Raw genomic sequence first — 12,699 nt, 5'->3', positions numbered from 1 at the left:
CCGAACTAAAAGCTTGCAAAAACACTGTTGTAGCAGACCGTAGTTCATGTGGAAGAGAATTCCAGAGAGTAGGACCCTAATTACTAAAAACACCGTGAGCTGATAGAGAGCTGATTTTAGGTACAATGAGTAGACCTTGATTTGATGATCTAAGGGATCTCTGTGTGTAAACAGTGTTTCTATTACTACTGGTAATGTTAAGATGGAGGCAGAAATCTCTCAGACTCAGGTACCACTGGAGATAAATAAGACAATATGTTTTTTCCTTGTTTTTTGGGCGGTTGAGGGGTGAATCAGCCCTTTAAATAAACTGTTATTGTGCCTAAGTGCAGTTCTGTGGTCTTCAGTAACGATAGCGTGCAGAGCCAGGTCCTATAAAATATGAGGGGAGTTACTTGTATTAGCTCCGGCTCGATGACTAATAGCTGCAGTGAATAATGGTGTGAGCAGAATGATCCCAGTTCTTTAGTTATAAAGGTAACCTCCCAGTGTGTAAACCTTGATTAGGAAGAAATCATTCAGCTAACGCTGCTGTTGGTAATGCCAACATGACTACACACAAGAGCCTCTAATGAGCGCTGGTTTACCGTGGATTCTTTGTGCTCAAGTACCGTTCTCTGTATCCCATATCCAAGTGTGAAATTACAATATCAGATCATATTTAGTTAATTAAACTCATATGACTAATTTAATTTGACTCAAATATGGGGGAAAATGAATAAATCATGGAGGCGTATTTAGCTTGCTAGCGCTGGTGTTAACAGTAATTAAATGTGGGGCAATCTGTAGCCTGTGAAGATAGCTCAAGTCCGCCTACTGTACGAGTACACATGTGGAGAAAATGTAAGCCAGACGGTTTTGGGAAGCAGACTAGCAGAATATTAATGAAATGATGTGGGAGTTTCAAACACAGAAATAAAGTGAGTTAAAGATGCAGTCCTGTAAAGTGAGCCAGTGCATTAATAGTCGGCGAGCGGTCGTCCCATTAGGAGATCTGCTCATCGTTGTAGCCAGCGAAGAGCCAGAAGCAGAGGAGAAATATTCCTCCATGATTAGAGCCTGGAGAGTTCAAAGACAGCTGCTTCTGCAACTAAGACGGACGCAAAACACTCACGAGGAAGACGAGAAATCAACTTGTATTTGTCATTTAAGTATTTCATGTTTCATATTTGGCGGGGATTAGAGATGCACATTCTCTCCAGCTCTGTCAGTCCTTGTTATGTGCCTCCAATCTGTCAGATGCACGACAGGGTGCTTTATTACATCTCGATAAATGATGCCACCTAAGTCTTGTTTTCCTATCACTAAAAAGCAGATTGTGTTTTGTCACACTCCCTGATGTGCGTTGCATTCTGTTTTGTTTCATTTCAGACTCGCTCTGTGATTGATGAGGATTAAGGAACGGATTTTGCCTAATAGAAAACACAGGAGCGTCCTCATCCACAACTGGTAAGGATCCTGATTTATCACCTATGTCTTCATCCGAGCAGTTAAGCATCAGCCCGTACGGCGATACAGATATGCTCCAGCGTGGTTTTGCAAACAAGATAAGGCGGCCGCAGTTTGGATTTCGCCTTTTGTTGTGTCATACCAGCCAGCAAACACACATTTTGTCCTAGAACAGAATGCACTGGTGATCACGCCATACAGTGTGCTTTCAATATAACTTGACTCAGAAAAGCAAAAGAACGTAGGGAACCAAACGATTAAACTCAAATCATCTGTGGAGAAAAGTGCCTTTATTGTCCTTATTCGATACTACTTTGTCTTATTTCCCGAACACTTCCAGAGAACAATATGGGACCACATGAAGACCAGAACACGCTGAATTAATCGCCCCAAGAGGTTGACCGCCATTTGTTTAGAATGAAAGCACATGTTTACGCGATGATTTACGTGATAGGGATTGAGATTTTGTGGTCCATGGCGTTTCCTCTTTGCATGGCGACCAGCTGGCGCTCGTCAGGTAACAGGGCAGTGAGTCACAAGAGCTCAAAGAAGAAGTCATTCTGCGCTTCACTATATCACCATATCCTCTCTGATGTGGTCGATTTGAAAATGCCCCATTGAAGGATGTTTACAAGACCACATTCTTTCATGTGTACCACAGTGGTGATACCTTTCTGGCTCTGCTTCAAGCTCTCCCCAGGGTGTGAAACCTGAACAGCGGTGTTAGCAGTGTTGAACCAATGGTTAGTCAGTTACCATGTATGGCTATTGATCTGCCTCTATCAGTCTCCAGGATGAGGACAACTGCTAATCCTCACATCCCCGTCCTCCAGTCATTTGCTTTCTTCTGCATAAACTGACTTCATTTGATGCAAAAACATGCATGAATACTGTGTTCAATTAGCCTTTGAACAGCATGAATATTATGTATTCAGTTATCCCTCGGACTGCATGAATATTAAGTGTTCATTTAAACCTTGCCTGAGAAGAAACACTCCATCAGTCGTCATCACGGTGTCAAAAACCTTTGACTGATGTGACGGATGATGTAATTGGGGTGAGCGAAGATGTGAGGAGACATCAGGCTAAAGGACGTCCTGTTACGGCCCCCGACACATCTGAGCAAAAAGGAGTCCTTGTCCCTCTGCTTTTGTTTTGGAGGCTGCGCAAAATGTCGACAGTGTAGTTTGTATACATGCGAAACGGCATCAAAGCGCTGGAAGGTGAATAATTTTTGGTGGCATCTGCACATTCTGCAATATGCTAATGAGCCAAGCTGCAAAAGCCAGATTGCCAGGAGAGAGAAGAGGAGATGGAGAGAGGGAGAGAGAGAGAGAGAGAGAGAGAGAGAAAAAGAGGGGAGGGAGCAGAGTGGAAAAGAGAGAAACAGACGGAGGCTGGTGTAAATTATGGATGCAACCTGCGATTTCCAAGAGGAAAAGAAAGGCAGAGAGAAACCTCAAGTCATGCATATCAGATTACGCATTTACCACATTTTCTTATCATGGTCCGTGAGCAAACTCGTATACAATCTGGCCCCTGTGTGTGTGTGTTTGAGAAAGAGACTGAGAGGGAGAGAGCACTTACACATTCATCCATGTCGAGTTGTGTGGAGCTGTGTTGTGCTGTCAAGCGTTCTCTGAACTTGATATGACGTGTGTGTCTAAAGCTGTGTTGACTTTCATTGCGCTATTGTGCTGCTTTGTATTGTGCGTCTCCGTGTGTGTCTGCAGTCACATGGGCCCTGATAGTTCACGCATATCATTTCAGCATAGAGCACACACATGAACACAGTGGCAAATCTGTTCTGTTAGGCGCCATTTGAATTACTCGACATCACTCAGATCACACTGGATATTTACATGACGTTGTTTAACTGCACTTGTCTAATGATACATGAGCTACCTGTTTTGTTAAATATACTCAACTCTCTGAATGTGCTTTGGTTGCAAGAGCAGCTCCAAGTTAAGTAAAAGTGAGTGTTCGTGTCCCACCACCGCCACATCCCACCCTCATGTGCCAGTCCCCTAACAGCCTCTGTGAATAATGGATCCATTCTTGAGTCATGTCTGTGACTGGGGCCTGTGCAGTGGTGTGGTTTCCCCACCAGAGGTGGAGGTGGAGGAGACGGGAGGGGCTGGTGGTCTGGAAATAGCTCTGCCTGAGCTGGGAGCACCTTAGGTGGGCCTCTGTGCCAGCCTCACCTTCCTTTAACACGCTCGCAACGACAAAAGCACAATTCTGCTTGAAAACCTGGCACGTATTACGCACCTATTTTCCAGCGAGGTTGAAAGGAAATATGGCTGAACCTGTCTGCATTTAGCCGCGCCGTTTGAGTGATCCTCTCAAAGATGGCAGGAGAATTAGAAAACAGAATTCCGCGTTTTCTAAGAATTGGACGGGAGCCACTTAAAGCGAGAAGTGTCTGAGCCGGGAACAGAAACTATGAAGCTGCCCTGGATTTTGCCTCCATGTAAATGTGTGTTAATGTGCAAAGTAGGTCATTTATTTGGAGCAGGGACAGCCGTAGTGTGCCTCTCCGGAGCGATGTCAGAATGGGGTGCAATCATTTCATAAGCAGACATATTGCTGGATTTGGTCAACAGTGCTAAGGATTTATGTACCAATATTTTGTTTGTATGCCAAGCCCAAACTCTAATATACCAGAGGGGAAGGAGGGGGGGTTGCTGAAGGTGAAAATGGCTGTGGTCAATCCAGAGACAGCATCAGTAACCACAACCACAGATAGCAGCCTAAAAATCAGACTAAATCAGATTACCAAACAAACAGCTAAGAGGATTAATTCTGATCTCTCTTCCTCTCTCTCCCTCCCTGTCTTTTCCATCAGACGGACATTAAATCTGTAATCTATAAAATCCCTTCAAATGATTTTCTATTTTATTTTGCGGCCCCTCATTTTCTGGTCACATGTTTTTGGAGTGAAGCTCTTTCTGCTCTCAGTGAACTCTGCCCTTTTGTTCTGCCTTGAGGCCTCTAGAAATTGCTTTACTAAACAGGGTATCATATCGGTCTTTAAAAATATCTTTCACGAGGTACGACACGAATCCGACCTTGGATCAGATGCTGCACTGCTCTGTCTGTTAAGCCCCGTAATGTTATAATAACGTGTTCCACCCGGCACACTCGCTGTCAGGAATAAAGCTGTGTGGAGAGACGCCTGTGGCTCTGTGGCTGTCACTTCGACAAGCGGAGCAGCGTTCACTGGCACAGACCTAATTAATGGAAAACACAATATATAGAAAGGAATAATTACACCTTGTCCCTGGCTTTGGGAGATCAAAAATATTTGCAGCATTTCTTAAGAATTAATCTCAGGGATGATTGTTGGTGTATAGTGAATCAGTGGCAGTACAGTATGTACTATGGAGAGGAAAAAAAGGCTGTAGATTAATTTGGTTAATATTTCATAAAGCTTACAAAGGCAGAGGGCATTTGAGGCTTTTCAGATTATTTGTTCTCAGCCAATATTACACACCACGGTTGAGCTGCTGCGCCACTGCGCTGCAAAGTCTACAAGCTCTCGAGCACAATGCCAAGACAAGGCACTTGCCGTTAAAAGTGTTTGTCTGCGATAGTGTTGTTTGTGAAATGGGAGCCGTCCAGATGTACTGCTCCTTTTTCCTTTTTTTTTTCTTGCCGTGATGCGATTCAAAGGGCCCAGTTCTTCTCGCACAGCATCGTATCGCTCTCCTGAGTGCTGATAACTGCTCGCAGATTTGTATTAATATCCTCACTGGTACTCTTTGATATCAGCTGATTCATTTTGAATCTCCGCTCGGCTACTCACGCACACCCCGGCTAAACACAGAAGCACAATACAGCATTGCTCTTGACAGCTTGACAAACTGACAATCCCACTCTCAATCACTCCCGCTCCCTCCCCTTCCTCTCGCTCTCCCTGATAGAGCCGTATATTGTAACCAACAAGACTGTAATCAGCGCAAACCTAATCAAATCATTGCTCCAACAAGCAGCCCTGGCTGCCGGGCTTCCACGAAACACATCTCAGATCAAGAGGCAGGCTGCTTGTACAGCAGTGTGTACTATAACCAGCCGCTGCATGAAATGTCAGGAGAAGTAGGATTATTTCCGAAAATGTCACTGACAGCATAATAGCTCAGTAGAAGAGAGTCTCATGCTATGTTTGTATCTCATGTCAGCAGGTGTGATATGCGACACCGTGTGTGTTTCTGAGTGTGCAGAAATAAAAGTACACAGATGTGAAAGTAAGCAGAATGCTGATTTTTTTTTTTTTTCGTCGACTGAAACTGATGTGTGATTGGCAGAGTGTTCAAGCCATCGAGTTAGCCATTAAAGTGTGTTAGATCTGCACAAACAAATGCACATCTCCAAACCTCCTCATTATCGGCAGCAGGAAAGCTGCCTGGGCACTGGGACAACTTCTGTGTGTGTGTGTGTGTGTGTGTGTGTGTGTGTTTGTGCGCGCGCTTGCATGTGTGTGTTCATGGCGCGCGCCGCATTCAGTCGAGGCTCATTCCAAGATTTGGTTAACCGAGTTGGCTCGCCCAATCACATTGCCACAGAGTGTGCAGTTGCTTCGGCCTCTGTCTCATTTAGTGGCACCCACGCTCTTGTGCTTGCGCCATGAAAGCACACAGACACTTGTGCTTTCTCTACATCGTAACAGACACATACACATGTGCACACACACACACACAGCTGAAGGAGAGAGTGACAAAGTTACAGTGAGAGAGAGAGAGAGTGAGAAAGAGGAAAAAATGAGAAAGTACCAATTAAGCTCCTCAGACAGTTCTGCCAACAGACATCAGGGGGTTGGAGGCGGAGAGTGTTTGTGTGTGTGTGTTTGTGTTGGAGAAAAGGGGGTAGGGGAGAGTGTTTGACTAGAGCAGCGGTCTCTAACTTTGTGTTACACTAAATCAGTTTTGTACTTTTCAAGTTTTTGAACAACTCATTACAGCGAGGTGTCAGTAACCTGCTGTGGAGGCTGGCAATTATCAAGAGCTTGTTGCTTTTTATGTTTGTTTGTTTTTGACAATTTGCAAAAGTTGGTGTGAAATTACGCTGCACGCTTGTTCCTTATATTCACTCTTTACCATTTATATAACTCGGTTCGCACCACTTTGGATCTTAAAATACTCGAAACATATAACTGATTCCAGCCCCTTTCACACATATACTGCGATCCTGAAATCATCTAGACATTGGAGTAGCTGTATGTGAGAACAAACCAGTTGAACTGGACATTAAACAGACCTTTTCCTGCCAGCTCCCTGGTACAAAATCCTTATAATGTCCAATAGAGCATGTGTGAATAGAGCATGTAATTGTCCGGAGAATTCACAGCAAGCGAGCAGGCGTGTTGATGACGTTTTTATCATGCGGATCGTGCAAAATCAGAAGAAGACAAACACCTGAGGGTGAAGAAGAAGGCTCATTTGCACAAAGACAGCAATTAAAATGTCCAAATGGACAGATGACGGGATTTGGGAACTTCTATCAGTAAGGGCCGAAGCCAAAATTGTCAGATAAATCAAAGGAATGACAAGAGACTCTGTTGTTTATGACCAAATTACGAACCGGCTCCAGCAGGGGTAAGCAACCTGTGGTTCTTTAGATCCTCTCCTGTGGCTCCCAGTTGTTTTTTAACATTCTGATTTTCATTTGTCATTGTTGTGGGTCTAAAGTGATGTGTAGCTTATACATAGAATTAAAAACATGTTTTAACAATTCATCAACTAAAAAGTGCATCATACATCTACCACCTGCTGAACTTCAGATGTGGTGGCTAGTCCGGCGTCTCTATAGCAAGGCTAGCTATGGATTCCAAATCCAAAAAAGGTCTTTTAGGAAAATAGAGGATTTAATAGTGTGTCGACAGATTCATTTGCGTTCACCACCAACACTGCTAAGTTAAAGTACTAAATGATTAGAAATAGCCCACTGCAGATTGGCCAGCATGTTGTAAATCATGTAAATAGATGTTCATTTAGACATAGTCGTAATGCTGATGGGCTAATTCAGACTTAATGAGCCGTTACCTTTATCCAAAAATGTTTGCGGCTCCAGACAGATTTTAATTTTGGACCAATAAAGCTCATCTAATAGTTAAGGTTGCCGACCCCTGGGCTATAGGATTGTGGTGTAGTCCACATCACGTCCTGCCTCCTGCACGCCCTACCCAGATGCCTAAACCAAAGACAGCATGTCCAGTAGGTGAGGACGCTTCGGACACATCTCCTGTTGTGTGCTACATGTGTGAGTGAGAAACTGCCAACAATATTTTGAGCTGATTCTTTTGACATTGCCAGGAGTTCATATGAGGTGCTTCGACATCAGGTTTACCCAAGATAAAGGGTCCGTAAAATAGTTTACATTGTACACATTATCACATAAAGCTGTAGTCAAATATGTTAGCTGTGTGTGTACATGCAGGTCATAGAGCCATATGGCTGCAAAGGTATTATATCCATTTAATTTATCTCAATAACTTGACTGTAGTAAATGATTATTAAACAATTAACTGGTTATCAAAGTTATTATCAATTTTCAAAGCTATTTAGCGCTCAAGCCCAAAGATGTCTTCCAGACTTTCATGTTAGCAACCAGTAGCTAATCCTTAATCCAAACAATTTCAGAGGAGACAGAAACACTCTTGCTGCACTGCCAAATGAAGCCTCCTCCTCTGTTCTGTGTTCATGCTGTGAAACAAAAGGCTAGTTTGGCCAAATCAGGACTGACATCATTGGCAACAGCTGCGGGCGGCGTGTACTGTGTGTCTGCGCGTGTGTGCATGTCCCTGCATGTTTACGTCTGTGTGTGCGTGTGTTTGTGTCTGTCAAGATGAGGTGACCTGATTGCTCAGCTGAGCAGTGAGGGAAGACCCGGCCTCATGTTGTCAGAGTAGCACCAATAAAAAAAAACACAAGAGATGGACCACAATGCACCCTGGCTAGCTGCTTCCCCCTCCCACCCCCCCTATACTCCCCTTCTCGCAGTGTCCCTCCATGCTTTGTATATGTGCAATGCTTCCCCTTCTAGCCATACACACACTCACGCACACACTGGCACTCCTGACCATGCCAAAGCAGATTTGGAGATGAAAAATGATCCACCACTGGCCGAGCACTGCTGTATCAGCTCCCAGCTACAGAGCGGTGGGTCAGGCCAAATCCTGTTTAAAGAACCTTTATCCTCATTGCTGTAAAGACAGAGCTAGTTACAACTGGACCTCTCTTCTCCTTTCCTCACACTCGGTCCAGGTCAGTCTAGAGCAGCATTTTGATCTGGCTCCATCTATAATTCCTATGTACAGTATATACGTGCTATTTTATTTGAGCAAAAAAGGAAACCAAAGAACTCTTTATAGCTTGATGTGGGAGTTTTCTTTTTACTCAACCAGCTACAGGGGCTGACAGTCTGTAAAACCTGCAATGAAACATGTCTCACTCTGCCTCGAGGAGCTGTTAACCCACTTAAATGAATTGAATTTGTTTAGGTTTCAGTGGAGAGTTTTGCTATTTCATGGTTGCCCAAATGCTGTTTGAAGAGACCTCTCCTTTCTAAGAATGCAGTTTTAGAGGACACGCAGCGATTGGATCCTTTCCAGCCTGAATATGATCCAATTTAAAGATATTAACTAAAAGCACAAAGAACTGGATACTGGCGGTTCCAGCCTAAAAAGATACAGTAGTGTATATTAGTGTTGGCCTTCAGAGAACAATATCAAGCGGACACAAGTTTGTTAGTGGCAGTAAAAGGTGGGTGGCCTCATCATTCACCCCTACCAGCATGAACACATAAAGTGCCATCTTAACACACACACACACACACGCACACATACAGAAATGGCCCCTGACCCCCTGGGGCCGCACCTCAGTGGCCCTGTGGCAAGCCGTGCGTTTGTGTGTGGGGCTTAATAACCTTACCAGGGCCATCCCACCCCTGCTGCTCCATGTTATTACTCCATGTACCCTTTCTGTTTTGTCCAGAGGAAGGAACAGAGATAGGATGGATTTCAAGCAGCACCTTGGGGGGCTGGAGGGAGAACAAGGCTGGAATGAGAGCTGCAGGGCAGTAAGGGTGAGGGTGAGGAGAGGCTGGGGGGAGAAAAACACAGAGGCAGAGCAGAGAATGGAGTGGAAGGTGGCGGCCAGCAGCGGTTATTGACGTAGTTCAGAGAAGTGAAGGATTAGTGGATCCACAATGAGCTCGGAGCTGCTGCTGCTGCTGCTGCTGCTGCTGCTGCGGCTGCTGCTCCCCCTTACACAACAGCCAGCGGTGAAGTGGCTCCTCTTAATGAACTGAGAAAAGGAAAAGGACACGCTTACGTATGTGTACACGCAGACTTGCTATTCATACTGTAGGTTTTTACATTCTATCTGCTGTAGTCTATTCATATGATGCAAAGGTTTTCAAACTCTTTACAGTACTGTGCTTCCATTGAAATGTTTTTTTTTTTTTCAGCCAAGCTCCCCTGACCAGACCAAACAAAACTATATAAATCGATACAATGCAGAGCTGCGTCACCAGGCTCGGATTTACTTAACAACAACCTTGTAGATGAAAAACACTGAAATGCTACATTTCACATGTTTAGAATTCACAGCAAACCAATTTCCTTTCATCATACAATAATACTTTTTCCTATTTTGCTGTGGTCGGGACTTAAAGGCCGCAACCTTTGGGCAGTGGTGTGTAGCTCCCAAATAATAACAGTGCACAAGTGAGATCAGGACTTTGAGGTCAGCACGCATCCAAGAGGAAGTTATGACAATCACAGATGCAGCGCTGAAAAGACGCAAATATAGATAGGTGAAACACCAAGCACAAAAAGCTTGTTAAACAACCAGAGTGAATCTGGGGTTGGTGATCACTTTTGATGTAGAGCGCTGAAAAAGAGGATGGGCATTAAGAGCGACGCTGAGTTGGCGTGTTTGCCGTTGCGCAGATAGGTGCTGGGAATTAGCTAGTTAGCGTGCTAAAGTATCAGCTTTTCCTTTACAACAAATGTAACGTTCCTACAATGGTAGCTCGCGGTGTATGGAGTAGAGGTGTAAATCACCAGTTTCATCATGATACGATTCTATGGACAAGGATACGATATTTGCTACGTCAGCAACGATATGATTTCGATACGATGTGATTCAGGGGCCTGCAATCGATTTGAGATGATAATATATGTCCATTTAACACAGTCTGTTTCTTTTTTACTGTTTTGACGGCGTGCCATCTGCCTGCTGCTGTTTGATGGTGACAGACGTTCAAAATAATGGTGTACCCAAAAGATGACGATATAGATGTGTGTCTTCACCTTGCATCGATGACACTGGATTGATCATTGAATCAATATCGATCCAGATCGATGGATCGTTGCACCCCCAGTAGGGAGGAGGGCCAAGTTTAAATGTTGTGTTTACAGACAGTTACCAACAATCCCTGCATAGGATACCTTTAACAGCTGCAATGATTGATCAATTTTTTTTCCAACTACTAAATCAATTGTGAACTAATTTGACCATTTATTGATCTGTTTGAGTAATTTTTATGGGAAAAAAGTCAAAATTCTCTGATTCTATCTTCTTAAATGTTCTTCTCTGACACTAAACTGAATATCTTTGGGTTGTGAACGAAACAGTTGTTGACTGTTTCAACTAGTATTGTGATATGCTACAGTAGTTTCTAGTTTAAATAAAAAACAACCAATGAGCAGGAGCTGATTAGCCAATTAGCGCCATGCGCAAGGCTAACGCCATTGTCATGCTGTTGTCAAGTGGTGCACCAGAACCACTGAGGAGTAATAGCAATAGTTGCGAACACAGTAGACACTGCTATCAAAGCGTTTTTCTTCTCTCCGCTCTGCTCTTAAAACCCTGAAAGAACAGGTGTGACGGTATGGCTGTGGCTATACATCAGTGTGGACTTAAAATGACATCAGATTCAGACTGATTCATGGGTCTCAAGTGATTGATTAGGTAAATTCAAATCCCCTCCCCCACAGAAACCACTTAGAGTGGAGACACTGTCAGACTGAAGACGGAAACGGTGACACGTTGATGATTCCGTCTGATACCAGGCAACAAGTATCAAGGTTTGATACCCAGATTTTGGGGTCCATGGCTCTCAGATGATCATCAGACTTTTTCTCTGCACGTTTGGTTTTCAGAATTCTGCATCTCACAATTTATGTTAGGTTATCACCCACACAAAGCCACATACAGATGAACATATGCACACACAACCACACAAGGAGTCCACTTTTTTTAATGTATCGAGAGCTGAAAACACAGTAGTCTCACTTCACGCTCCTCCTCCGCCTCCCCCTCTTTGCTCGCTTATACTTTCTTTTTCGACTGTGTCCGTCCTTTAACAAAGACTCGACACGTCTGCTGGAGAAATATGAGCAGTGCATACTTACTGTGTTCCTTTTGTTACTCTCTCCAGACACACTCACACTCGCCCACTGCAGCAGATACAATAGACAGAGCCATAGTAATATCTGCTGCTCATGTTGAGAAATGCTTGTTTAAAGTGAGAACTGCTTCTGTGTATGAGGATAATGATACACAAGACTCACTTGAATGCAGGTTTTTCTGTGTCACTGAAAGCGCCTTTATGCGCCTGTTGAATCGTTTGTGTCCCGTGTGTACTTTAGTGCGTGTGTGTGTGGACTGAACAGGTGTTTCTGACTGTGTGTTTTGTGTGTCTCTGCATGCATGTCTGTGTGCGTTTTGTAATATGTGTCAACGTCACTGTGTTTTGTGTGTGAGTCTACATGCATCAGCGAGAATCCAGAGGGTCAGGTTTCTGTCTGGTTTCACATTAGAGTGGAAAGCCAGAGGCTCAGATTTCAGCCTGGGTCATCTGTCATGCTCCACGGGCCTCAGAGGTTAAAGTTTACTGTGTGAGGGGAAGGACTGGTCTGGTTGGGCTACTTTATGCAAACAAGCATTTCTGAAAAGCAAGATTACAATAACACCTCTCTACCCTCACAAACGCTGTAAACATTGTGAAACAGCCAGAGGTTATTGGTGAAATTATCCACATTCTACAATCCTCATGCTCACATTTTGACAAATCAGCCCAGGGCTGCAACTGCCAATTATTTTCATTATGGGATTGATCTGCTGGTTATTCTCTCAGTGGATCAAGTAATCATTTTGCCTATAAAATGCTGGGAAAATACACCTTAGTTTCCTGGAACCCAAAGAGATGTCTTCAAATTCCCCATTTAGTCCAACCAGAAGTCCA

General features: G+C 43.9%; 2 protein-coding genes across 5 annotated transcripts in view; both read left to right on the top strand.

The window, feature by feature from the left end:
* Positions 1–12,699, top strand: part of zmiz1a (zinc finger, MIZ-type containing 1a) — a 121,322-nt gene that overhangs the window by 44,426 nt on the left and 64,197 nt on the right. For all 4 annotated transcript variants that reach the window (XM_049599806.1, XM_049599807.1, XM_049599808.1 and 1 more), the window contains one exon: positions 1,372–1,449. The gene's annotated coding sequence lies outside the window, so the exon portion shown is untranslated. The remainder of the gene's footprint in view (positions 1–1,371; positions 1,450–12,699) is intronic.
* Positions 1–12,699, top strand: part of rps24 (ribosomal protein S24) — a 131,235-nt gene that overhangs the window by 93,012 nt on the left and 25,524 nt on the right. The gene's annotated exons all lie outside the window — the stretch shown is intronic.

The sequence above is a fragment of the Epinephelus fuscoguttatus genome, linkage group LG16, assembly GCF_011397635.1.
Source record: "Epinephelus fuscoguttatus linkage group LG16, E.fuscoguttatus.final_Chr_v1".
In the NCBI taxonomy this organism is placed as follows: domain Eukaryota; kingdom Metazoa; phylum Chordata; class Actinopteri; order Perciformes; family Serranidae; genus Epinephelus; species Epinephelus fuscoguttatus.
The sequence above is the reverse complement of the archived record's forward strand: the minus strand, read 5'-3'. Positions and strand labels throughout refer to the sequence as shown.